The following is a 27,890-nucleotide window of genomic DNA, read 5'->3' as shown; positions in this document are numbered from 1 at the left end:
GCACAGGGCCCGGTATATAGAGCAGGTCCAATCAATCTCAATCAGCTGCACAGGGCCAGGTATATAGAGCAGGTCCAATCAATCTCAATCAGCTGCACAGGGCCAGGTGTATAGAGCAGGTCCAATCAATCTCAATCAGCTGCACAGGGCCCGGTATATAGAGCAGGTCCAATCAATCTCAATCAGCTGCACAGGGCCAGGTATATAGAGCAGGTCCAATCAATCTCAATCAGCTGCACAGGGCCCGGTATATAGAGCAGGTCCAATCAATCTCAATCAGCTGCACAGGGCCCGGTGTATAGAGCAGGTCCAATCAATCGAAATCAGCTGCACAGGGCCCGGTATATAGAGCCGGTCCAATCAATCTCAATCAGCTGCACAGGGCCAGGTGTATAGAGCAGGTCCAATCAATGTCAATCAGCTGCACAGGGCCAGGTATATAGAGCAGGTCCAATCAATCTCAATCAGCTGCACAGGGCCCGGTATATAGAGCAGGTCCAATCAATCTCAATCAGCTGCACAGGGCCAGGTGTATAGAGCAGGTCCAATCAATCTCAATCAGCTGCACAGGGCCCGGTATATAGAGCCGGTCCAATCAATCTCAATCAGCTACACAGGGCCAGGTGTATAGAGCAGGTCCAATCAATATCAATTTGCTGCACAGGGCCCGGTATATATAGAGCAGGTCCAATCAATCTCAATCAGCTGCACAGGGCCCGGTATATAGAGCAGGTCAAATCAATCTCAATCAGCTGCACAGGGCCAGGTATATAGAGCCGGTCCAATCAATCTCAATCAGCTGCACAGGGCCAGGTATATAGAGCAGGTCCAATCAATCTCAATCAGCTGCACAGGGCCAGGTATATAGAGCCGGTCCAATCAATCTCAATCAGCTGCACAGGGCCAGGTATATAGAGCCGGTCCAATCAATCTCAATCAGCTGCACAGGGCCAGGTATATAGAGCCGGTCCAATCAATCTCAATCAGCTGCACAGGGCCAGGTGTATAGAGCAGGTCCAATCAATCTCAATCAGCTGCACAGGGCCCGGTATATAGAGCAGGTCCAATCAATCTCAATCAGCTGCACAGGGCCAGGTATATACAGCAGGTCCAATCAATCTCAATCAGCTGCACAGGGCCCGGTATATAGAGCCGGTCCAATCAATCTCAATCAGCTGCACAGGACCAGGTATATAGAGCAGGTCCAATCAATATCAATCAGCTGCACAGGGCCCGGTATATAGAGCCGGTCCAATCAATCTCAATCAGCTGTACAGGGCCAGGTATATAGAGCAGGTCCAATCAATCTCAATCAGCTGCACAGGGCCAGGTATATAGAGCAGGTCCAATCAATCTCAATCAGCTGCACAGGGCCAGGTATATAGAGCAGGTCCAATCAATCTCAATCAGCTGCACAGGGCCAGGTATATAGAGCAGGTCCAATCAATCTCAATCAGCTGCACAGGGCCCGGTATATAGAGCAGGTCCAATCAATCTCAATCAGCTGCACAGGGCCAGGTATATAGAGCAGGTCCAATCAATCTCAATCAGCTGCACAGGGCCCGGTATATAGAGCAGGTACAATCAATCTCAATCAGCTGCACAGGGCCAGGTATATAGAGCAGGTCCAATCAATCTCAATCAGCTGCACAGGGCCAGGTATATAGAGCAGGTCCAATCAATCTCAATCAGCTGCACAGGGCCCGGTATATAGAGCAGGTCCAATCAATCTCAATCAGCTGCACAGGGCCAGGTATATAGAGCAGGTCCAATCAATCTCAATCAGCTGCACAGGGCCAGGTATATAGAGCAGGTCCAATCAATCTCAATCAGCTGCACAGGGCCAGGTATATAGAGCAGGTCCAATCAATCTCAATCAGCTGCACAGGGCCAGGTGTATAGAGCAGGTCCAATCAATCTCAATCAGCTGCACAGGGCCAGGTGTATAGAGCAGGTCCAATCAATCTCAATCAGCTGCACAGGGCCCGGTATATAGAGCCGGTCCAATCAATCTCAATCAGCTGCACAGGGCCAGGTATATAGAGCAGGTCCAATCAATCTCAATCAGCTGCACAGGGCCCGGTATATAGAGCCGGTCCAATCAATCTCAATCAGCTGCACAGGGCCCGGTATATAGAGCCGGTCCAATCAATCTCAATCAGCTGCACAGGGCCAGGTATATAGAGCAGGTCCAATCAATATCAATCAGCTGCACAGGGCCCGGTATATAGAGCCGGTCCAATCAATCTCAATCAGCTGCACAGGGCCAGGTATATAGAGCAGGTCCAATCAATCTCAATCAGCTGCACAGGGCCCGGTATATAGAGCAGGTCCAATCAATCTCAATCAGCTGCACAGGGCCAGGTATATAGAGCAGGTCCAATCAATATCAATCAGCTGCACAGGGCCCGGTATATAGAGCCGGTCCAATCAATCTCAATCAGCTGCACAGGGCCAGGTGTATAGAGCAGGTCCAATCAATCTCAATCAGCTGCACAGGGCCCGGTATATAGAGCAGGTCCAATCAATCTCAATCAGCTGCACAGGGCCAGGTATATAGAGCAGGTCCAATCAATCTCAATCAGCTGCACAGGGCCAGGTATATAGAGCAGGTCCAATCAATCTCAATCAGCTGCACAGGGCCAGGTATATAGAGCAGGTCCAATCAATCTCAATCAGCTGCACAGGGCCCGGTATATAGAGCAGGTCCAATCAATATCAATCAGCTGCACAGGGCCAGGTGTATAGAGCAGGTCCAATCAATCTCAATCAGCTGCACAGGGCCAGGTATATAGAGCAGGTCCAATCAATCTCAATCAGCTGCACAGGGCCAGGTATATAGAGCAGGTCCAATCAATCTCAATCAGCTGCACAGGGCCAGGTATATAGAGCAGGTCCAATCAATCTCAATCAGCTGCACAGGGCCAGGTATATAGAGCAGGTCCAATCAATCTCAATCAGCTGCACAGGGCCCGGTATATAGAGCAGGTCCAATCAATCTCAATCAGCTGCACAGGGCCAGATGTATAGAGCAGGTCCAATCAATCTCAATCAGCTGCACAGGGCCAGGTGTATAGAGCAGGTCCAATCAATCTCAATCAGCTGCACAGGGCCAGGTATATAGAGCCGGTCCAATCAATCTCAATCAGCTGCACAGGGCCAGGTGTATAGAGCAGGTCCAATCAATCTCAATCAGCTGCACAGGGCCAGGTGTATAGAGCAGGTCCAATCAATCTCAATCAGCTGCACAGGGCCAGGTGTATAGAGCAGGTCCAATCAATCTCAATCAGCTGCACAGGGCCAGGTGTATAGAGCAGGTCCAATCAATCTCAATCAGCTGCACAGGGCCAGGTATATAGAGCAGGTCCAATCAATCTCAATCAGCTGCACAGGGCCAGGTATATAGAGCAGGTCCAATCAATCTCAATCAGCTGCACAGGGCCAGGTGTATAGAGCAGGTCCAATCAATCTCAATCAGCTGCACAGGGCCAGGTGTATAGAGCAGGTCCAATCAATCTCAATCAGCTGCACAGGGCCAGGTATATAGAGCAGGTCCAATCAATCTCAATCAGCTGCACAGGGCCAGGTATATAGAGCAGGTCCAATCAATCTCAATCAGCTGCACAGGGCCCGGTATATAGAGCAGGTCCAATCAATCTCAATCAGCTGCACAGGGCCCGGTATATAGAGCAGGCCCAATCAATCTCAATCAGCTGCACAGGGCCCGGTATATATAGAGCAGGTCCAATCAATCTCAATCAGCTGCACAGGGCCAGGTATATATAGAGCAGGCCCAATCAATCTCAATCAGCTGCACAGGGCCCGGTATATATAGAGCAGGTCCAATCAATCTCAATCAGCTGCACAGGGCCAGGTGTATAGAGCAGGTCCAATCAATCTCAATCAGCTGCACAGGGTCAGGTATATAGAGCCGGTCCAATCAATATCAATCAGCTGCACAGGGCCAGGTGTATAGAGCCGGTCCAATCAATCTCAATCAGTTGAACAGGGCCAGGTGTATAGAGCAGGTCCAATCAATATCAATCAGCTGCACAGGGCCAGGTGTATAGAGCCGGTCCAATCAATCTCAATCAGCTGCACAGGGCCCGGTATATAGAGCAGGTCCAATCAATCTCAATCAGCTGCACAGGGCCAGGTATATAGAGCAGGTCCAATCAATCTCAATCAGCTGCACAGGGCCAGGTATATAGAGCCGATCCAATCAATCTCAATCAGCTGCACAGGGCCCGGTATATAGAGCAGGTCCAATCAATCTCAATCAGCTGCACAGGGCCCGGTATATAGAGCAGGTCCAATCAATCTCAATCAGCTGCACAGGGCCAGGTGTATAGAGCAGGTCCAATCAATATCAATCTGCTGCACAGGGCCCGGTATATAGAGCAGGTCCAATCAATCTCAATCAGCTGCACAGGGCCCGGTATATAGAGCAGGTCCAATCAATCTCAATCAGCTGCACAGGGCCAGGTGTATAGAGCAGGTCCAATCAATATCAATCTGCTGCACAGGGCCCGGTATATATAGAGTAGGTCCAATCAATCTCAATCAGCTGCACAGGGCCAGGTATATAGAGCAGGTCCAATCAATCTCAATCAGCTGCACAGGGCCCGGTATATAGAGCAGGTCGAATCAATCTCAATCAGCTGCACAGGGCCAGGTATATAGAGCCGGTCCAATCAATCTCAATCAGCTGCACAGGGCCAGGTATATAGAGCAGGTCCAATCAATCTCAATCAGCTGCACAGGGCCAGGTATATAGAGCCGGTCCAATCAATCTCAATCAGCTGCACAGGGCCAGGTATATAGAGCCGGTCCAATCAATCTCAATCAGCTGCACAGGGCCCGGTATATAGAGCAGGTCCAATCAATCTCAATCAGCTGCACAGGGCCCGGTATATAGAGCCGGTCCAATCAATCTCAATCAGCTGCACAGGGCCAGGTATATAGAGCCGGTCCAATCAACCTCAATCAGCTGCACAGGGCCAGGTATATAGAGCCGGTCCAATCAATCTCAATCAGCTGCACAGGGCCAGGTGTATAGAGCAGTTCCAATCAATCTCAATCAGCTGCACAGGGCCCGGTATATAGAGCCGGTCCAATCAATCTCAATCAGCTGCACAGGGCCAGGTATATAGAGCAGGTCCAATCAATATCAATCAGCTGCACAGGGCCCGGTATATAGAGCCGGTCCAATCAATCTCAATCAGCTGCACAGGGCCAGGTATATAGAGCAGGTCCAATCAATCTCAATCAGCTGCACAGGGCCAGGTGTATAGAGCAGGTCCAATCAATCTCAATCAGCTGCACAGGGCCCGGTATATAGAGCAGGTCCAATCAATCTCAATCAGCTGCACAGGGCCCGGTATATAGAGCAGGTCCAATCAATCTCAATCAGCTGCACAGGGCCAGGTATATAGAGCAGGTCCAATCAATCTCAATCAGCTGCACAGGGCCAGGTATATAGAGCAGGTCCAATCAATCTCAATCAGCTGCACAGGGCCAGGTATATAGAGCAGGTCCAATCAATCTCAATCAGCTGCACAGGGCCAGGTATATAGAGCAGGTCCAATCAATCTCAATCAGCTGCACAGGGCCAGGTATATAAAGCAGGTCCAATCAATCTCAATCAGCTGCACAGGGCCAGGTATATAGAGCAGGTCCAATCAATCTCAATCAGCTGCACAGGGCCAGGTATATAGAGCAGGTCCAATCAATCTCAATCAGCTGCACAGGGCCAGGTATATAGAGCAGGTCCAATCAATCTCAATCAGCTGCACAGGGCCAGGTGTATAGAGCAGGTCCAATCAATATCAATCTGCTGCACAGGGCCCGGTATATAGAGCAGGTCCAATCAATCTCAATCAGCTGCACAGGGCCCGGTATATAGAGCAGGTCCAATCAATCTCAATCAGCTGCACAGGGCCAGGTGTATAGAGCAGGTCCAATCAATATCAATCTGCTGCACAGGGCCCGGTATATATAGAGCAGGTCCAATCAATCTCAATCAGCTGCACAGGGCCAGTTATATAGAGCAGGTCCAATCAATCTCAATCAGCTGCACAGGGCCCGGTATATAGAGCAGGTCGAATCAATCTCAATCAGCTGCACAGGGCCAGGTATATAGAGCCGGTCCAATCAATCTCAATCAGCTGCACAGGGCCAGGTATATAGAGCAGGTCCAATCAATCTCAATCAGCTGCACAGGGCCAGGTGTATAGAGCAGGTCCAATCAATATCAATCTGCTGCACAGGGCCCGGTATATATAGAGCAGGTCCAATCAATCTCAATCAGCTGCACAGGGCCAGGTATATAGAGCAGGTCCAATCAATCTCAATCAGCTGCACAGGGCCCGGTATATAGAGCAGGTCGAATCAATCTCAATCAGCTGCACAGGGCCAGGTATATAGAGCCGGTCCAATCAATCTCAATCAGCTGCACAGGGCCAGGTATATAGAGCAGGTCCAATCAATCTCAATCAGCTGCACAGGGCCAGGTATATAGAGCCGGTCCAATCAATCTCAATCAGCTGCACAGGGCCAGGTATATAGAGCCGGTCCAATCAATCTCAATCAGCTGCACAGGGCCCGGTATATAGAGCAGGTCCAATCAATCTCAATCAGCTGCACAGGGCCCGGTATATAGAGCCGGTCCAATCAATCTCAATCAGCTGCACAGGGCCAGGTATATAGAGCCGGTCCAATCAACCTCAATCAGCTGCACAGGGCCAGGTATATAGAGCCGGTCCAATCAATCTCAATCAGCTGCACAGGGCCAGGTGTATAGAGCAGTTCCAATCAATCTCAATCAGCTGCACAGGGCCCGGTATATAGAGCCGGTCCAATCAATCTCAATCAGCTGCACAGGGCCAGGTATATAGAGCAGGTCCAATCAATATCAATCAGCTGCACAGGGCCCGGTATATAGAGCCGGTCCAATCAATCTCAATCAGCTGCACAGGGCCAGGTATATAGAGCAGGTCCAATCAATCTCAATCAGCTGCACAGGGCCAGGTGTATAGAGCAGGTCCAATCAATCTCAATCAGCTGCACAGGGCCCGGTATATAGAGCAGGTCCAATCAATCTCAATCAGCTGCACAGGGCCCGGTATATAGAGCAGGTCCAATCAATCTCAATCAGCTGCACAGGGCCAGGTATATAGAGCAGGTCCAATCAATCTCAATCAGCTGCACAGGGCCAGGTATATAGAGCAGGTCCAATCAATCTCAATCAGCTGCACAGGGCCAGGTATATAGAGCAGGTCCAATCAATCTCAATCAGCTGCACAGGGCCAGGTATATAGAGCAGGTCCAATCAATCTCAATCAGCTGCACAGGGCCAGGTATATAAAGCAGGTCCAATCAATCTCAATCAGCTGCACAGGGCCAGGTATATAGAGCCGGTCCAATCAATCTCAATCAGCTGCACAGGGCCCGGTATATAGAGCAGGTCCAATCAATCTCAATCAGCTGCACAGGGCCAGGTATATAGAGCAGGTCCAATCAATCTCAATCAGCTGCACAGGGCCCGGTATATAGAGCCGGTCCAATCAATCTCAATGAGCTGCACAGGGCCAGGTATATAGAGCCGGTCCAATCAATATCAATCAGCTGCACAGGGCCAGGTGTATAGAGCAGGTCCAATCAATCTCAATCAGCTGCACAGGGCCCGGTATATAGAGCCGGTCCAATCAATCTCAATGAGCTGCACAGGGCCAGGTATATAGAGCAGGTCCAATCAATCTCAATCTGCTGCACAGGGTCAGGTGTATAGAGCAGGTCCAATCAATCTCAATCTGCTGCACAGGGTCAGGTGTATAGAGCAGGTCCAATCAATATCAATCAGCTGCACAGGGCCCGGTATATAGAGCAGGTCCAATCAATCTCAATCTGCTGCACAGGGTCAGGTGTATAGAGCAGGTCCAATCAATCTCAATCAGCTGCACAGGGCCAGGTATATAGAGCAGGTCCAATCAATCTCAATCAGCTGCACAGGGCCCGGTATATAGAGCAAGTCCAATCAATATCAATCAGCTGCACAGGGCCCGGTATATAGAGCAGGTCCAATCAATATCAATCAGCTGCACAGGGCCAGGTATATAGAGCAGGTCCAATCAATCTCAATCTGCTGCACAGGGTCAGGTGTATAGAGCAGGTCCAATCAATCTCAATCAGCTGCACAGGGCCAGGTATATAGAGCAGGTCCAATCAATCTCAATCAGCTGCACAGGGCCCGGTATATAGAGCAAGTCCAATCAATCTCAATCAGCTGCACAGGGCCAGGTATATAGAGCAGGTCCAATCAATATCAATCAGCTGCACAGGGCCAGGTGTATAGAGCAGGTCCAATCAATCTCAATCAGCTGCACAGGGCCCGGTATATAGAGCAGGTCCAATCAATCTCAATCAGCTGCACAGGGCCAGGTATATAGAGCAGGTCCAATCAATCTCAATCAGCTGCACAGGGTCAGGTATATAGAGCAGGTCCAATCAATCTCAATCAGCTGCACAGGGCCCGGTATATAGAGCAGGTCCAATCAATCTCAATCAGCTGCACAGGGCCCGGTATATAGAGCCGGTCCAATCAATCTCAATCAGCTGCACAGGGCCAGGTATATAGAGCAGGTCCAATCAATCTCAATCAGCTGCACAGGGCCAGGTATATAGAGCAGGTCCAATCAATCTCAATCAGCTTCACAGGGCCAGGTATATAGAGCAGGTCCAATCAATATCAATCAGCTGCACAGGGCCAGGTATATAGAGCAAGTCCAATCAATCTTAATCAGCTGCACAGGGCCAGGTGTATAGAGCAGGTCCAATCAATCTCAATCAGCTGCACAGGGCCCGGTATATAGAGCAGGTCCAATCAATCTCAATCAGCTGCACAGGGCCAGGTGTATAGAGCAGGTCCAATCAATCTCAATCAGCTGCACAGGGCCCGGTATATAGAGCAGGTCCAATCAATCTCAATCAGCTGCACAGGGCCAGGTATATAGAGCAGGTCCAATCAATCTCAATCAGCTGCACAGGGCCCGGTATATAGAGCAGGTCCAATCAATATCAATCAGCTGCACAGGGCCCGGTATATAGAGCAGGTCCAATCAATCTCAATCAGCTGCACAGGGCCAGGTATATAGAGCAGGTCCAATCAATCTCAATCAGCTGCACAGGGCCAGGTATATAGAGCAGGTCCAATCAATCTCAATCAGCTGCACAGGGCCCGGTATATAGAGCAGGTCCAATCAATCTCAATCAGCTGCACAGGGCCCGGTATATAGAGCAGGTCCAATCAATCTCAATCAGCTGCACAGGGCCAGGTATATAGAGCAGGTCCAATCAATCTCAATCAGCTGCACAGGGCCAGGTATATAGAGCAGGTCCAATCAATCTCAATCAGCTGCACAGGGCCAGGTGTATAGAGCAGGTCCAATCAATCTCAATCAGCTGCACAGGGCCAGGTGTATAGAGCAGGTCCAATCAATCTCAATCAGCTGCACAGGGCCAGGTATATAGAGCAGGTCCAATCAATCTCAATCAGCTGCACAGGGCCCGGTATATAGAGCAGGTCCAATCAATCTCAATCAGCTGCACAGGGCCAGGTATATAGAGCAGGTCCAATCAATCTCAATCAGCTGCACAGGGCCCGGTATATAGAGCCGGTCCAATCAATCTCAATCAGCTGCACAGGGCCCGGTATATAGAGCAGGTCCAATCAATCTCAATCAGCTGCACAGGGCCCGGTATATAGAGCAGGTCCAATCAATCTCAATCAGCTGAACAGGGCCCGGTATATAGAGCAGGTCCAATCAATCTCAATCAGCTGAACAGGGCCAGGTGTATAGAGCAGGTCCAATCAATCTCAATCAGCTGCACAGGGCCCGGTATATAGAGCAGGTCCAATCAATCTCAATCAGCTGCACAGGGCCAGGTATATAGAGCAGGTCCAATCAATCTCAATCAGCTGCACAGGGCCCGGTATATAGAGCAGGTCCAATCAATCTCAATCAGCTGCACAGGGCCAGGTATATAGAGCAGGTCCAATCAATCTCAATCAGCTGAACAGGGCCAGGTGTATAGAGCAGGTCCAATCAATCTCAATCAGCTGCACAGGGCCCGGTATATAGAGCAGGTCCAATCAATCTCAATCAGCTGCACAGGGCCAGGTATATAGAGCAGGTCCAATCAATGTCAATCAGCTGCACAGGGCCAGGTGTATAGAGCCGGTCCAATCAATCTCAATCAGCTGCACAGGGCCAGGTGTATAGAGCAGGTCCAATCAATATCAATCAGCTGCACAGGGCCAGGTGTATAGAGCAGGTCCAATCAATATCAATCAGCTGCACAGGGCCAGGTATATAGAGCCGGTCCAATCAATCTCAATCAGCTGCACAGGGCCAGGTGTATAGAGCAGGTCCAATCAATCTCAACCAGCTGCACAGGGCCCGGTATATAGAGCCGGTCCAATCAATCTCAATCAGCTGCACAGGGCCAGGTATATAGAGCAGGTCCAATCAATCTCAATCAGCTGCATAGGGCCAGGTATATAGAGCAGGTCCAATCAATCTCAATCAGCTGCACAGGGCCAGGTATATAGAGCAGGTCCAATCAATCTCAATCAGCTGCATAGGGCCAGGTATATAGAGCAGGTCCAATCAATCTCAATCAGCTGCACAGGGCCCGGTATATAGAGCAGGTCCAATCAATCTCAATCAGCTGCACAGGGCCCGGTATATAGAGCAGGTCCAATCAATCTCAATCAGCTGCACAGGGCCAGGTGTATAGAGCAGGTCCAATCAATATCAATCTGCTGCACAGGGCCCGGTATATATAGAGCAGGTCCAATCAATCTCAATCAGCTGCACAGGGCCCGGTATATAGAGCAGGTCCAATCAATCTCAATCAGCTGCACAGGGCCAGGTATATAGAGCCGGTCCAATCAATCTCAATCAGCTGCACAGGGCCAGGTATATAGAGCAGGTCCAATCAATCTCAATCAGCTGCACAGGGCCAGGTATATAGAGCCGGTCCAATCAATCTCAATCAGCTGCACAGGGCCAGGTATATAGAGCCGGTCCAATCAATCTCAATCAGCTGCACAGGGCCCGGTATATAGAGCAGGTCCAATCAATCTCAATCAGCTGCACAGGGCCCGGTATATAGAGCCGGTCCAATCAATCTCAATCAGCTGCACAGGGCCAGGTATATAGAGCCGGTCTAATCAATCTCAATCAGCTGCACAGGGCCAGGTATATAGAGCCGGTCCAATCAATCTCAGTCAGCTGCACAGGGCCAGGTGTATAGAGCCGGTCCAATCAATCTCAATCAGCTGCACAGGGCCCGGTATATAGAGCCGGTCCAATCAATCTCAATCAGCTGCACAGGGCCAGGTATATAGATCAGGTCCAATCAATATCAATCAGCTGCACAGGGCCCGGTATATAGAGCCGGTCCAATCAATCTCAATCAGCTGCACAGGGCCAGGTATATAGAGCAGGTCCAATCAATCTCAATCAGCTGCACAGGGCCAGGTGTATAGAGCAGGTCCAATCAATCTCAATCAGCTGCACAGGGCCCGGTATATAGAGCAGGTCCAATCAATCTCAATCAGCTGCACAGGGCCAGGTATATAGAGCAGGTCCAATCAATCTCAATCAGCTGCACAGGGCCAGGTATATAGAGCAGGTCCAATCAAACTCAATCAGCTGCACAGGGCCAGGTATATAGAGCAGGTCCAATCAATCTCAATCAGCTGCACAGGGCCCGGTATATAGAGCAGGTCCAATCAATCTCAATCAGCTGCACAGGGCCAGGTATATAGAGCAGGTCCAATCAATCTCAATCAGCTGCACAGGGCCAGGTATATAGAGCAGGTCCAATCAATCTCAATCAGCTGCACAGGGCCAGGTGTATAGAGCAGGTCCAATCAATCTCAATCAGCTGCACAGGGCCCGGTATATAGAGCCGGTCCAATCAATCTCAATCAGCTGCACAGGGCCAGGTATATAGAGCCGGTCCAATCAATCTCAATCAGCTGCACAGGGCCAGGTATATAGAGCAGGTCCAATCAATCTCCATCAGCTGCACAGGGCCAGGTATATAGAGCCGGTCCAATCAATCTCAATCAGATGCACAGGGCCAGGTGTATAGAGCAGGTCCAATCAATCTCAATCAGCTGCACAGGGCCCGGTATATAGAGTCGGTCCAATCAATCTCAATCAGCTGCACAGGGCCAGGTATATAGAGCAGGTCCAATCAATATCAATCAGCTGCACAGGGCCCGGTATATAGAGCCGGTCCAATCAATCTCAATCAGCTGCACAGGGCCAGGTATATAGAGCAGGTCCAATCAATCTCAATCAGCTGCACAGGGCCAGGTATATAGAGCAGGTCCAATCAATCTCAATCAGCTGCACAGGGCCCGGTATATAGAGCAGGTCCAATCAATCTCAATCAGCTGCACAGGGCCAGGTATATAGAGCAGGTCCAATCAATCTCAATCAGCTGCACAGGGCCAGGTATATAGAGCAGGTCCAATCAATCTCAATCAGCTGCACAGGGCCAGGTATATAGAGCAGGTCCAATCAATCTCAATCAGCTGCACAGGGCCAGGTATATAGAGCAGGTCCAATCAATCTCAATCAGCTGCACAGGGCCAGGTGTATAGAGCAGGTCCAATCAATCTCAATCAGCTGCACAGGGCCCGGTATATAGAGCAGGTCCAATCAATCTCAATCAGCTGCACAGGGCCAGGTGTATAGAGCAGGTCCAATCAATCTCAATCAGCTGCACAGGGCCCGGTATATAGAGCAGGTCCAATCAATCTCAATCAGCTGCACAGGGCCAGGTATATAGAGCAGGTCCAATCAATCTCAATCAGCTGCACAGGGCCAGGTATATAGAGCAGGTCCAATCAATCTCAATCAGCTGCACAGGGCCCGGTATATAGAGCCGGTCCAATCAATCTCAATCAGCTGCACAGGGCCAGGTATATAGATCAGGTCCAATCAATATCAATCAGCTGCACAGGGCCCGGTATATAGAGCCGGTCCAATCAATCTCAATCAGCTGCACAGGGCCAGGTATATAGAGCAGGTCCAATCAATCTCAATCAGCTGCACAGGGCCAGGTGTATAGAGCAGGTCCAATCAATCTCAATCAGCTGCACAGGGCCCGGTATATAGAGCAGGTCCAATCAATCTCAATCAGCTGCACAGGGCCAGGTATATAGAGCAGGTCCAATCAATCTCAATCAGCTGCACAGGGCCAGGTATATAGAGCAGGTCCAATCAAACTCAATCAGCTGCACAGGGCCAGGTATATAGAGCAGGTCCAATCAATCTCAATCAGCTGCACAGGGCCCGGTATATAGAGCAGGTCCAATCAATCTCAATCAGCTGCACAGGGCCAGGTATATAGAGCAGGTCCAATCAATCTCAATCAGCTGCACAGGGCCAGGTATATAGAGCAGGTCCAATCAATCTCAATCAGCTGCACAGGGCCAGGTGTATAGAGCAGGTCCAATCAATCTCAATCAGCTGCACAGGGCCCGGTATATAGAGCCGGTCCAATCAATCTCAATCAGCTGCACAGGGCCAGGTATATAGAGCCGGTCCAATCAATCTCAATCAGCTGCACAGGGCCAGGTATATAGAGCAGGTCCAATCAATCTCCATCAGCTGCACAGGGCCAGGTATATAGAGCCGGTCCAATCAATCTCAATCAGCTGCACAGGGCCAGGTGTATAGAGCAGGTCCAATCAATCTCAATCAGCTGCACAGGGCCCGGTATATAGAGTCGGTCCAATCAATCTCAATCAGCTGCACAGGGCCAGGTATATAGAGCAGGTCCAATCAATATCAATCAGCTGCACAGGGCCCGGTATATAGAGCCGGTCCAATCAATCTCAATCAGCTGCACAGGGCCAGGTATATAGAGCAGGTCCAATCAATCTCAATCAGCTGCACAGGGCCAGGTGTATAGAGCAGGTCCAATCAATCTCAATCAGCTGCACAGGGCCCGGTATATAGAGCAGGTCCAATCAATCTCAATCAGCTGCACAGGGCCAGGTATATAGAGTAGGTCCAATCAATCTCAATCAGCTGCACAGGGCCAGGTATATAGAGCAGGTCCAATCAATCTCAATCAGCTGCACAGGGCCAGGTATATAGAGCAGGTCCAATCAATCTCAATCAGCTGCACAGGGCCCGGTATATAGAGCAGGTCCAATCAATCTCAATCAGCTGCACAGGGCCAGGTATATAGAGCAGGTCCAATCAATCTCAATCAGCTGCACAGGGCCAGGTGTATAGAGCAGGTCCAATCAATCTCAATCAGCTGCACAGGGCCAGGTGTATAGAGCAGGGTCAATCAATCTCAATCAGCTGCACAGGGCCAGGTGTATAGAGCCGGTCCAATCAATCTCAATCAGCTGCACACGGCCAGGTGTATAGAGCCGGTCCAATCAATCTCAATCAGCTGAACAGGGCCAGGTGTATAGAGCAGGTCCAATCAATCTCAATCAGCTGCACAGGGCCCGGTATATAGAGCAGGTCCAATCAATCTCAATCAGCTGCACAGGGCCAGGTATATAGAGCAGGTCCAATCAATATCAATCAGCTGCACAGGGCCAGGTATATAGAGCCGGTCCAATCAATCTCAATCAGCTGCACAGGGCCAGGTATATAGAGCAGGTCCAATCAATCTCAATCAGCTGCATAGGGCCAGGTATATAGAGCAGGTCCAATCAATCTCAATCAGCTGCACAGGGCCAGGTATATAGAGCAGGTCCAATCAATCTCAATCAGCTGCATAGGGCCAGGTATATAGAGCAGGTCCAATCAATCTCAATCAGCTGCACAGGGCCCGGTATATAGAGCAGGTCCAATCAATCTCAATCAGCTGCACAGGGCCAGGTATATAGAGTAGGTCCAATCAATCTCAATCAGCTGCACAGGGCCAGGTATATAGAGCAGGTCCAATCAATCTCAATCAGCTGCACAGGGCCAGGTATATAGAGTAGGTCCAATCAATCTCAATCAGCTGCACAGGGCCAGGTATATAGAGCAGGTCCAATCAATCTCAATCAGCTGAACAGGGCCAGGTGTATAGAGCAGGTCAAATCAATCTCAATCAGCTGCACAGGGCCCGGTATATAGAGCAGGTCCAATCAATATCAATCAGCTGCACAGGGCCAGGTGTATAGAGCAGGTTCAATCAATCTCAATCAGCTGCACAGGGCCAGGTGTATAGAGCAGGTCCAATCAATATCAATCAGCTGCACAGGGCCAGGTGTATAGAGCCGGTCCAATCAATCTCAATCAGCTGCACACGGCCAGGTGTATAGAGCCGGTCCAATCAATATCAATCAGCTGCACAGGGCCAGGTGTATAGAGCCGGTCCAATCAATCTCAATCAGCTGCACAGGGCCAGGTATATAGAGCAGGTCCAATCAATATCAATCAGCTGCACAGGGCCAGGTATATAGAGCCGGTCCAATCAATCTCAATCAGCTGCACAGGGCCAGGTATATAGAGCAGGTCCAATCAATCTCAATCAGCTGCATAGGGCCAGGTATATAGAGCAGGTCCAATCAATCTCAATCAGCTGCGCAGGGCCAGGTATATAGAGCAGGTCCAATCAATCTCAATCAGCTGCATAGGGCCAGGTATATAGAGCAGGTCCAATCAATCTCAATCAGCTGCACAGGGCCCGGTATATAGAGCAGGTCCAATCAATCTCAATCAGCTGCACAGGGCCAGGTGTATAGAGCAGGTCCAATCAATATCAATCTGCTGCACAGGGCCCGGTATATATAGAGCAGGTCCAATCAATCTCAATCAGCTGCACAGGGCCCGGTATATAGAGCAGGTCCAATCAATCTCAATCAGCTGCACAGGGCCAGGTATATAGAGCCGGTCCAATCAATCTCAATCAGCTGCACAGGGCCAGGTATATAGAGCAGGTCCAATCAATCTCAATCAGCTGCACAGGGCCAGGTATATAGAGCCGGTCCAATCAATCTCAGTCAGCTGCACAGGGCCAGGTATATAGAGCCGGTCCAATCAATCTCAATCAGCTGCACAGGGCCCGGTATATAGAGCAGGTCCAATCAATCTCAATCAGCTGCACAGGGCCCGATATATAGAGCCGGTCCAATCAATCTCAATCAGCTGCACAGGGCAAGGTATATAGAGCCGGTCCAATCAATCTCAATCAGCTGCACAGGGCCAGGTATATAGAGCCGGTCCAATCAATCTCAATCAGCTGCACAGGGCCAGGTGTATAGAGCAGGTCCAATCAATCTCAATCAGCTGCACAGGGCCCGTTATATAGAGCCGGTCCAATCAATCTCAATCAGCTGCACAGGGCCTGGTCTATAGAGCAGGTCCAATCAATCTCAATCAGCTGCACAGGGCCAGGTATATAGAGCCGGTCCAATCAATCTCAATCAGCTGCACAGGGCCTGGTATATAGAGCAGGTCCAATCAATCTCAATCAGCTGCACAGGGCCAGGTATATAGAGCCGGTCCAATCAATCTCAGTCAGCTGCACAGGGCCAGGTGTATAGAGCCGGTCCAATCAATCTCAATCAGCTGCACAGGGCCCGGTATATAGAGCCGGTCCAATCAATCTCAATCAGCTGCACAGGGCCAGGTATATAGATCAGGTCCAATCAATATCAATCAGCTGCACAGGGCCCGGTATATAGAGCCGGTCCAATCAATCTCAATCAGCTGCACAGGGCCAGGTATATAGAGCAGGTCCAATCAATCTCAATCAGCTGCACAGGGCCAGGTGTATAGAGCAGGTCCAATCAATCTCAATCAGCTGCACAGGGCCCGGTATATAGAGCAGGTCCAATCAATCTCAATCAGCTGCACAGGGCCAGGTATATAGAGCAGGTCCAATCAATCTCAATCAGCTGCACAGGGCCAGGTATATAGAGCAGGTCCAATCAAACTCAATCAGCTGCACAGGGCCAGGTATATAGAGCAGGTCCAATCAATCTCAATCAGCTGCACAGGGCCCGGTATATAGAGCAGGTCCAATCAATCTCAATCAGCTGCACAGGGCCAGGTATATAGAGCAGGTCCAATCAATCTCAATCAGCTGCACAGGGCCAGGTATATAGAGCAGGTCCAATCAATCTCAATCAGCTGCACAGGGCCAGGTGTATAGAGCAGGTCCAATCAATCTCAATCAGCTGCACAGGGCCCGGTATATAGAGCCGGTCCAATCAATCTCAATCAGCTGCACAGGGCCAGGTATATAGAGCCGGTCCAATCAATCTCAATCAGCTGCACAGGGCCAGGTATATAGAGCAGGTCCAATCAATCTCCATCAGCTGCACAGGGCCAGGTATATAGAGCCGGTCCAATCAATCTCAATCAGATGCACAGGGCCAGGTGTATAGAGCAGGTCCAATCAATCTCAATCAGCTGCACAGGGCCCGGTATATAGAGTCGGTCCAATCAATCTCAATCAGCTGCACAGGGCCAGGTATATAGAGCAGGTCCAATCAATATCAATCAGCTGCACAGGGCCCGGTATATAGAGCCGGTCCAATCAATCTCAATCAGCTGCACAGGGCCAGGTATATAGAGCAGGTCCAATCAATCTCAATCAGCTGCACAGGGCCAGGTATATAGAGCAGGTCCAATCAATCTCAATCAGCTGCACAGGGCCCGGTATATAGAGCAGGTCCAATCAATCTCAATCACCTGCACAGGGCCAGGTATATAGAGCAGGTCCAATCAATCTCAATCAGCTGCACAGGGCCAGGTATATAGAGCAGGTCCAATCAATCTCAATCAGCTGCACAGGGCCAGGTATATAGAGCAGGTCCAATCAATCTCAATCAGCTGCACAGGGCCAGGTATATAGAGCAGGTCCAATCAATCTCAATCAGCTGCACAGGGCCAGGTGTATAGAGCAGGTCCAATCAATCTCAATCAGCTGCACAGGGCCCGGTATATAGAGCAGGTCCAATCAATCTCAATCAGCTGCACAGGGCCCGGTATATAGAGCAGGTCCAATCAATCTCAATCAGCTGAACAGGGCCAGGTGTATAGAGCAGGTCCAATCAATCTCAATCAGCTGCACAGGGCCCGGTATATAGAGCAGGTCCAATCAATCTCAATCAGCTGCACAGGGCCAGGTATATAGAGCAGGTCCAATCAATCTCAATCAGCTGCACAGGGCCAGGTATATAGAGCAGGTCCAATCAATCTCAATCAGCTGCACAGGGCCCGGTATATAGAGCCGGTCCAATCAATCTCAATCAGCTGCACAGGGCCAGGTATATAGATCAGGTCCAATCAATATCAATCAGCTGCACAGGGCCCGGTATATAGAGCCGGTCCAATCAATCTCAATCAGCTGCACAGGGCCAGGTATATAGAGCAGGTCCAATCAATCTCAATCAGCTGCACAGGGCCAGGTGTATAGAGCAGGTCCAATCAATCTCAATCAGCTGCACAGGGCCCGGTATATAGAGCAGGTCCAATCAATCTCAATCAGCTGCACAGGGCCAGGTATATAGAGCAGGTCCAATCAATCTCAATCAGCTGCACAGGGCCAGGTATATAGAGCAGGTCCAATCAAACTCAATCAGCTGCACAGGGCCAGGTATATAGAGCAGGTCCAATCAATCTCAATCAGCTGCACAGGGCCCGGTATATAGAGCAGGTCCAATCAATCTCAATCAGCTGCACAGGGCCAGGTATATAGAGCAGGTCCAATCAATCTCAATCAGCTGCACAGGGCCAGGTATATAGAGCAGGTCCAATCAATCTCAATCAGCTGCACAGGGCCAGGTGTATAGAGCAGGTCCAATCAATCTCAATCAGCTGCACAGGGCCCGGTATATAGAGCCGGTCCAATCAATCTCAATCAGCTGCACAGGGCCAGGTATATAGAGCCGGTCCAATCAATCTCAATCAGCTGCACAGGGCCAGGTATATAGAGCAGGTCCAATCAATCTCCATCAGCTGCACAGGGCCAGGTATATAGAGCCGGTCCAATCAATCTCAATCAGCTGCACAGGGCCAGGTGTATAGAGCAGGTCCAATCAATCTCAATCAGCTGCACAGGGCCCGGTATATAGAGTCGGTCCAATCAATCTCAATCAGCTGCACAGGGCCAGGTATATAGAGCAGGTCCAATCAATATCAATCAGCTGCACAGGGCCCGGTATATAGAGCCGGTCCAATCAATCTCAATCAGCTGCACAGGGCCAGGTATATAGAGCAGGTCCAATCAATCTCAATCAGCTGCACAGGGCCAGGTGTATAGAGCAGGTCCAATCAATCTCAATCAGCTGCACAGGGCCCGGTATATAGAGCAGGTCCAATCAATCTCAATCAGCTGCACAGGGCCAGGTATATAGAGTAGGTCCAATCAATCTCAATCAGCTGCACAGGGCCAGGTATATAGAGCAGGTCCAATCAATCTCAATCAGCTGCACAGGGCCAGGTATATAGAGCAGGTCCAATCAATCTCAATCAGCTGCACAGGGCCCGGTATATAGAGCAGGTCCAATCAATCTCAATCAGCTGCACAGGGCCAGGTATATAGAGCAGGTCCAATCAATCTCAATCAGCTGCACAGGGCCAGGTGTATAGAGCAGGTCCAATCAATCTCAATCAGCTGCACAGGGCCAGGTGTATAGAGCAGGGTCAATCAATCTCAATCAGCTGCACAGGGCCAGGTGTATAGAGCCGGTCCAATCAATCTCAATCAGCTGCACACGGCCAGGTGTATAGAGCCGGTCCAATCAATCTCAATCAGCTGAACAGGGCCAGGTGTATAGAGCAGGTCCAATCAATCTCAATCAGCTGCACAGGGCCCGGTATATAGAGCAGGTCCAATCAATCTCAATCAGCTGCACAGGGCCAGGTATATAGAGCAGGTCCAATCAATATCAATCAGCTGCACAGGGCCAGGTATATAGAGCCGGTCCAATCAATCTCAATCAGCTGCACAGGGCCAGGTATATAGAGCAGGTCCAATCAATCTCAATCAGCTGCATAGGGCCAGGTATATAGAGCAGGTCCAATCAATCTCAATCAGCTGCACAGGGCCAGGTATATAGAGCAGGTCCAATCAATCTCAATCAGCTGCATAGGGCCAGGTATATAGAGCAGGTCCAATCAATCTCAATCAGCTGCACAGGGCCCGGTATATAGAGCAGGTCCAATCAATCTCAATCAGCTGCACAGGGCCAGGTATATAGAGTAGGTCCAATCAATCTCAATCAGCTGCACAGGGCCAGGTATATAGAGCAGGTCCAATCAATCTCAATCAGCTGCACAGGGCCCGGTATATAGAGCAGGTCCAATCAATCTCAATCAGCTGAACAGGGCCAGGTGTATAGAGCAGGTCAAATCAATCTCAATCAGCTGCACAGGGCCCGGTATATAGAGCAGGTCCAATCAATATCAATCAGCTGCACAGGGCCAGGTGTATAGAGCAGGTCCAATCAATCTCAATCAGCTGCACAGGGCCAGGTGTATAGAGCAGGTCCAATCAATATCAATCAGCTGCACAGGGCCAGGTGTATAGAGCCGGTCCAATCAATCTCAATCAGCTGCACACGGCCAGGTGTATAGAGCCGGTCCAATCAATATCAATCAGCTGCACAGGGCCAGGTGTATAGAGCCGGTCCAATCAATCTCAATCAGCTGCACAGGGCCAGGTATATAGAGCAGGTCCAATCAATATCAATCAGCTGCACAGGGCCAGGTATATAGAGCCGGTCCAATCAATCTCAATCAGCTGCACAGGGCCAGGTATATAGAGCAGGTCCAATCAATCTCAATCAGCTGCATAGGGCCAGGTATATAGAGCAGGTCCAATCAATCTCAATCAGCTGCGCAGGGCCAGGTATATAGAGCAGGTCCAATCAATCTCAATCAGCTGCATAGGGCCAGGTATATAGAGCAGGTCCAATCAATCTCAATCAGCTGCACAGGGCCCGGTATATAGAGCAGGTCCAATCAATCTCAATCAGCTGCACAGGGCCAGGTGTATAGAGCAGGTCCAATCAATATCAATCTGCTGCACAGGGCCCGGTATATATAGAGCAGGTCCAATCAATCTCAATCAGCTGCACAGGGCCCGGTATATAGAGCAGGTCCAATCAATCTCAATCAGCTGCACAGGGCCAGGTATATAGAGCCGGTCCAATCAATCTCAATCAGCTGCACAGGGCCAGGTATATAGAGCAGGTCCAATCAATCTCAATCAGCTGCACAGGGCCAGGTATATAGAGCCGGTCCAATCAATCTCAGTCAGCTGCACAGGGCCAGGTATATAGAGCCGGTCCAATCAATCTCAATCAGCTGCACAGGGCCCGGTATATAGAGCAGGTCCAATCAATCTCAATCAGCTGCACAGGGCCCGATATATAGAGCCGGTCCAATCAATCTCAATCAGCTGCACAGGGCCCGGTATATAGAGTCGGTCCAATCAATCTCAATCAGCTGCACAGGGCCAGGTATATAGAGCAGGTCCAATCAATATCAATCAGCTGCACAGGGCCCGGTATATAGAGCCGGTCCAATCAATCTCAATCAGCTGCACAGGGCCAGGTATATAGAGCAGGTCCAATCAATCTCAATCAGCTGCACAGGGCCAGGTGTATAGAGCAGGTCCAATCAATCTCAATCAGCTGCACAGGGCCCGGTATATAGAGCAGGTCCAATCAATCTCAATCAGCTGCACAGGGCCAGGTATATAGAGTAGGTCCAATCAATCTCAATCAGCTGCACAGGGCCAGGTATATAGAGCAGGTCCAATCAATCTCAATCAGCTGCACAGGGCCAGGTATATAGAGCAGGTCCAATCAATCTCAATCAGCTGCACAGGGCCCGGTATATAGAGCAGGTCCAATCAATCTCAATCAGCTGCACAGGGCCAGGTATATAGAGCAGGTCCAATCAATCTCAATCAGCTGCACAGGGCCAGGTGTATAGAGCAGGTCCAATCAATCTCAATCAGCTGCACAGGGCCAGGTGTATAGAGCAGGGTCAATCAATCTCAATCAGCTGCACAGGGCCAGGTGTAAAGAGCCGGTCCAATCAATCTCAATCAGCTGCACACGGCCAGGTGTATAGAGCCGGTCCAATCAATCTCAATCAGCTGAACAGGGCCAGGTGTATAGAGCAGGTCCAATCAATCTCAATCAGCTGCACAGGGCCCGGTATATAGAGCAGGTCCAATCAATCTCAATCAGCTGCACAGGGCCAGGTATATAGAGCAGGTCCAATCAATATCAATCAGCTGCACAGGGCCAGGTATATAGAGCCGGTCCAATCAATCTCAATCAGCTGCACAGGGCCAGGTATATAGAGCAGGTCCAATCAATCTCAATCAGCTGCATAGGGCCAGGTATATAGAGCAGGTCCAATCAATCTCAATCAGCTGCACAGGGCCAGGTATATAGAGCAGGTCCAATCAATCTCAATCAGCTGCATAGGGCCAGGTATATAGAGCAGGTCCAATCAATCTCAATCAGCTGCACAGGGCCCGGTATATAGAGCAGGTCCAATCAATCTCAATCAGCTGCACAGGGCCAGGTATATAGAGTAGGTCCAATCAATCTCAATCAGCTGCACAGGGCCAGGTATATAGAGCAGGTCCAATCAATCTCAATCAGCTGCACAGGGCCCGGTATATAGAGCAGGTCCAATCAATCTCAATCAGCTGAACAGGGCCAGGTGTATAGAGCAGGTCAAATCAATCTCAATCAGCTGCACAGGGCCCGGTATATAGAGCAGGTCCAATCAATATCAATCAGCTGCACAGGGCCAGGTGTATAGAGCAGGTCCAATCAATCTCAATCAGCTGCACAGGGCCAGGTGTATAGAGCAGGTCCAATCAATATCAATCAGCTGCACAGGGCCAGGTGTATAGAGCCGGTCCAATCAATCTCAATCAGCTGCACACGGCCAGGTGTATAGAGCCGGTCCAATCAATATCAATCAGCTGCACAGGGCCAGGTGTATAGAGCCGGTCCAATCAATCTCAATCAGCTGCACAGGGCCAGGTATATAGAGCAGGTCCAATCAATATCAATCAGCTGCACAGGGCCAGGTATATAGAGCCGGTCCAATCAATCTCAATCAGCTGCACAGGGCCAGGTATATAGAGCAGGTCCAATCAATCTCAATCAGCTGCATAGGGCCAGGTATATAGAGCAGGTCCAATCAATCTCAATCAGCTGCGCAGGGCCAGGTATATAGAGCAGGTCCAATCAATCTCAATCAGCTGCATAGGGCCAGGTATATAGAGCAGGTCCAATCAATCTCAATCAGCTGCACAGGGCCCGGTATATAGAGCAGGTCCAATCAATCTCAATCAGCTGCACAGGGCCAGGTGTATAGAGCAGGTCCAATCAATATCAATCTGCTGCACAGGGCCCGGTATATATAGAGCAGGTCCAATCAATCTCAATCAGCTGCACAGGGCCCGGTATATAGAGCAGGTCCAATCAATCTCAATCAGCTGCACAGGGCCAGGTATATAGAGCCGGTCCAATCAATCTCAATCAGCTGCACAGGGCCAGGTATATAGAGCAGGTCCAATCAATCTCAATCAGCTGCACAGGGCCAGGTATATAGAGCCGGTCCAATCAATCTCAGTCAGCTGCACAGGGCCAGGTATATAGAGCCGGTCCAATCAATCTCAATCAGCTGCACAGGGCCCGGTATATAGAGCAGGTCCAATCAATCTCAATCAGCTGCACAGGGCCCGATATATAGAGCCGGTCCAATCAATCTCAATCAGCTGCACAGGGCAAGGTATATAGAGCCGGTCCAATCAATCTCAATCAGCTGCACAGGGCCAGGTATATAGAGCCGGTCCAATCAATCTCAATCAGCTGCACAGGGCCAGGTGTATAGAGCAGGTCCAATCAATCTCAATCAGCTGCACAGGGCCCGTTATATAGAGCCGGTCCAATCAATCTCAATCAGCTGCACAGGGCCTGGTCTATAGAGCAGGTCCAATCAATCTCAATCAGCTGCACAGGGCCAGGTATATAGAGCCGGTCCAATCAATCTCAATCAGCTGCACAGGGCCTGGTATATAGAGCAGGTCCAATCAATCTCAATCAGCTGCACAGGGCCAGGTGTATAGAGCAGGTCCAATCAATCTCAATCAGCTGCACAGGGCCCGGTATATAGAGCAGGTCCAATCAATCTCAATCAGCTGCACAGGGCCAGGTATATAGAGCAGGTCCAATCAATCTCAATCAGCTGCACAGGGCCAGGTATATAGAGCAGGTCCAATCAATCTCAATCAGCTGCACAGGGCCAGGTATATAGAGCAGGTCCAATCAATCTCAATCAGCTGCACAGGGCCCGGTATATAGAGCAGGTCCAATCAATCTCAATCAGCTGCACAGGGCCAGGTATATAGAGCAGGTCCAATCAATCTCAATCAGCTGCACAGGGCCAGGTATATAGAGCAGGTCCAATCAATCTCAATCAGCTGCACAGGGCCCGGTATATAGAGCCGGTCCAATCAATCTCAATCAGCTGCACAGGGCCAGGTATATAGAGCCGGTCCAATCAATCTCAATCAGCTGCACAGGGCCAGGTATATAGAGCCGGTCCAATCAATCTCAATCAGCTGCACAGGGCCAGGTGTATAGAGCAGGTCCAATCAATCTCAATCAGCTGCACAGGGCCCGGTATATAGAGCCGGTCCAATCAATCTCAATCAGCTGCACAGGGCCAGGTATATAGAGCCGGTCCAATCAATCTCAATCAGCTGCACAGGGCCAGGTATATAGAGCCGGTCCAATCAATCTCAATCAGCTGCACAGGGCCCGGTATATAGAGCCGGTCCAATCAATCTCAATCAGCTGCACAGGGCCCGGTATACAGAGCCGGTCCAATCAATCTCAATCAGCTGCACAGGGCCAGGTATATAGAGCCGGTCCAATCAATCTCAATCAGCTGCACAGGGCCCGGTATATAGAGCAGGTCCAATCAATATCAATCAGCTGCACAGGGCCCGGTATATAGAGCCGGTCCAATCAATCTCAATCAGCTGCACAGGGCCAGGTATATAGAGCAGGTCCAATCAATCTCAATCAGCTGCACAGGGCCAGGTGTATAGAGCAGGTCCAATCAATCTCAATCAGCTGCACAGGGCCCGGTATATAGAGCAGGTCCAATCAATCTCAATCAGCTGCACAGGGCCAGGTATATAGAGCAGGTCCAATCAATCTCAATCAGCTGCACAGGGCCAGGTATATAGAGCAGGTCCAATCAATCTCAATCAGCTGCACAGGGCCAGGTATATAGAGCAGGTCCAATCAATCTCAATCAGCTGCACAGGGCCCGGTATATAGAGCAGGTCCAATCAATCTCAATCAGCTGCACAGGGCCAGGTATATAGAGCAGGTCCAATCAATCTCAATCAGCTGCACAGGGCCAGGTATATAGAGCAGGTCCAATCAATCTCAATCAGCTGCACAGAGCCAGGTGTATAGAGCAGGTCCAATCAATCTCAATCAGCTGCACAGGGCCAGGTGTATAGAGCAGGTCCAATCAATCTCAATCAGCTGCACAGGGCCAGGTATATAGAGCAGGTCCAATCAATCTCAATCAGCTGCACAGGGCCCGGTATATAGAGCAGGTCCAATCAATATCAATCAGCTGCACAGGGCCAGGTGTATAGAGCAGGTCCAATCAATCTCAATCAGCTGCACAGGGCCAGGTATATAGAGCCGGTCCAATCAATCTCAATCAGCTGAACAGGGCCAGGTGTATAGAGCAGGTCCAATCAATCTCAATCAGCTGCACAGGGCCCGGTATATAGAGCAGGTCCAATCAATATCAATCAGCTGCACAGGGCCAGGTGTATAGAGCCGGTCCAATCAATCTCAATCAGCTGCACAGGGCCAGGTGTATAGAGCAGGTCCAATCAATATCAATCAGCTGCACAGGGCCAGGTTTATAGAGCCGGTCCAATCAATCTCAATCAGCTGCACAGGGCCAGGTGTATAGAGCAGGTCCAATCAATATCAATCAGCTGCACAGGGCCAGGTATATAGAGCCGGTCCAATCAATCTCAATCAGCTGCACAGGGCCAGGTATATAGAGCAGGTCCAATCAATCTCAATCAGCTGCATAGGGCCAGGTATATAGAGCAGGTCCAATCAATCTCAATCAGCTGCACAGGGCCAGGTATATAGAGCAGGTCCAATCAATCTCAATCAGCTGCATAGGGCCAGGTATATAGAGCAGGTCCAATCAATCTCAATCAGCTGCATAGGGCCAGGTATATAGAGCAGGTCCAATCAATCTCAATCAGCTGCACAGGGCCCGGTATATAGAGCAGGTCCAATCAATCTCAATCAGCTGCACAGGGCCCGGTATATAGAGCAGGTCCAATCAATCTCAATCAGCTGCACAGGGCCAGGTGTATAGAGCAGGTCCAATCAATATCAATCTGCTGCACAGGGCCCGGTATATATAGAGCAGGTCCAATCAATCTCAATCAGCTGCACAGGGCCCGGTAGATAGAGCAGGTCCAATCAATCTCAATCAGCTGCACAGGGCCAGGTATATAGAGCCGGTCCAATCAATCTCAATCAGCTGCACAGGGCCAGGTATATAGAGCAGGTCCAATCAATCTCAATCAGCTGCACAGGGCCAGGTATATAGAGCCGGTCCAATCAATCTCAATCAGCTGCACAGGGCCAGGTATATAGAGCCGGTCCAATCAATCTCAATCAGCTGCACAGGGCCCGGTATATAGAGCAGGTCCAATCAATCTCAATCAGCTGCACAGGGCCCGGTATATAGAGCCGGTCCAATCAATCTCAATCAGCTGCACAGGGCCAGGTATATAGAGCCGGTCCAATCAATCTCAATCAGCTGCACAGGGCCAGGTATATAGAGCCGGTCCAATCAATCTCAATCAGCTGCACAGGGCCAGGTATATAGAGCCGGTCCAATCAATCTCAATCAGCTGCACAGGGCCAGGTATATAGAGCCGGTCCAATCAATCTCAATCAGCTGCACAGGGCCAGGTGTATAGAGCAGGTCCAATCAATCTCAATCAGCTGCACAGGGCCCGGTATATAGAGCCGGTCCAATCAATCTCAATCAGCTGCACAGGGCCAGGTATATAGAGCAGGTCCAATCAATATCAATCAGCTGCACAGGGCCCGGTATATAGAGCCGGTCCAATCAATCTCAATCAGCTGCACAGGGCCAGGTATATAGAGCAGGTCCAATCAATCTCAATCAGCTGCACAGGGCCAGGTGTATAGAGCAGGTCCAATCAATCTCAATCAGCTGCACAGGGCCAGGTATATAGAGCAGGTCCAATCAATCTCAATCAGCTGCACAGGGCCCGGTATATAGAGCAGGTCCAATCAATCTCAATCAGCTGCACAGGGCCAGGTATATAGAGCAGGTCCAATCAATCTCAATCAGCTGCACAGGGCCAGATATATAGAGCAGGTCCAATCAATCTCAATCAGCTGCACAGGGCCCGGTATATAGAGCAGGTCCAATCAATCTCAATCAGCTGCACAGGGCCAGGTATATAGAGCAGGTCCAATCAATCTCAATCAGCTGCACAGGGCCAGGTATATAGAGCAGGTCCAATCAATCTCAATCAGCTGCACAGGGCCAGGTGTATAGAGCCGGTCCAATCAATCTCAATCAGCTGCACAGGGCCAGGTATATAGAGCCGGTCCAATCAATCTCAATCAGCTGCACAGGGCCAGGTGTATAGAGCAGGTCCAATCAATCTCAATCAGCTGCACAGGGCCCGGTATATAGAGCCGGTCCAATCAATCTCAATCAGCTGCACAGGGCCAGGTGTATAGAGCAGGTCCAATCAATCTCAAT

This window comes from Phyllobates terribilis, unplaced genomic scaffold (assembly GCF_046119375.1).
Source record: "Phyllobates terribilis strain yellow unplaced genomic scaffold, ASM4611937v1 Scaffold_358__1_contigs__length_1942743, whole genome shotgun sequence".
Taxonomy (NCBI): Eukaryota; Metazoa; Chordata; class Amphibia; order Anura; family Dendrobatidae; genus Phyllobates; species Phyllobates terribilis.
This window is presented reverse-complemented; position numbering follows the sequence as displayed.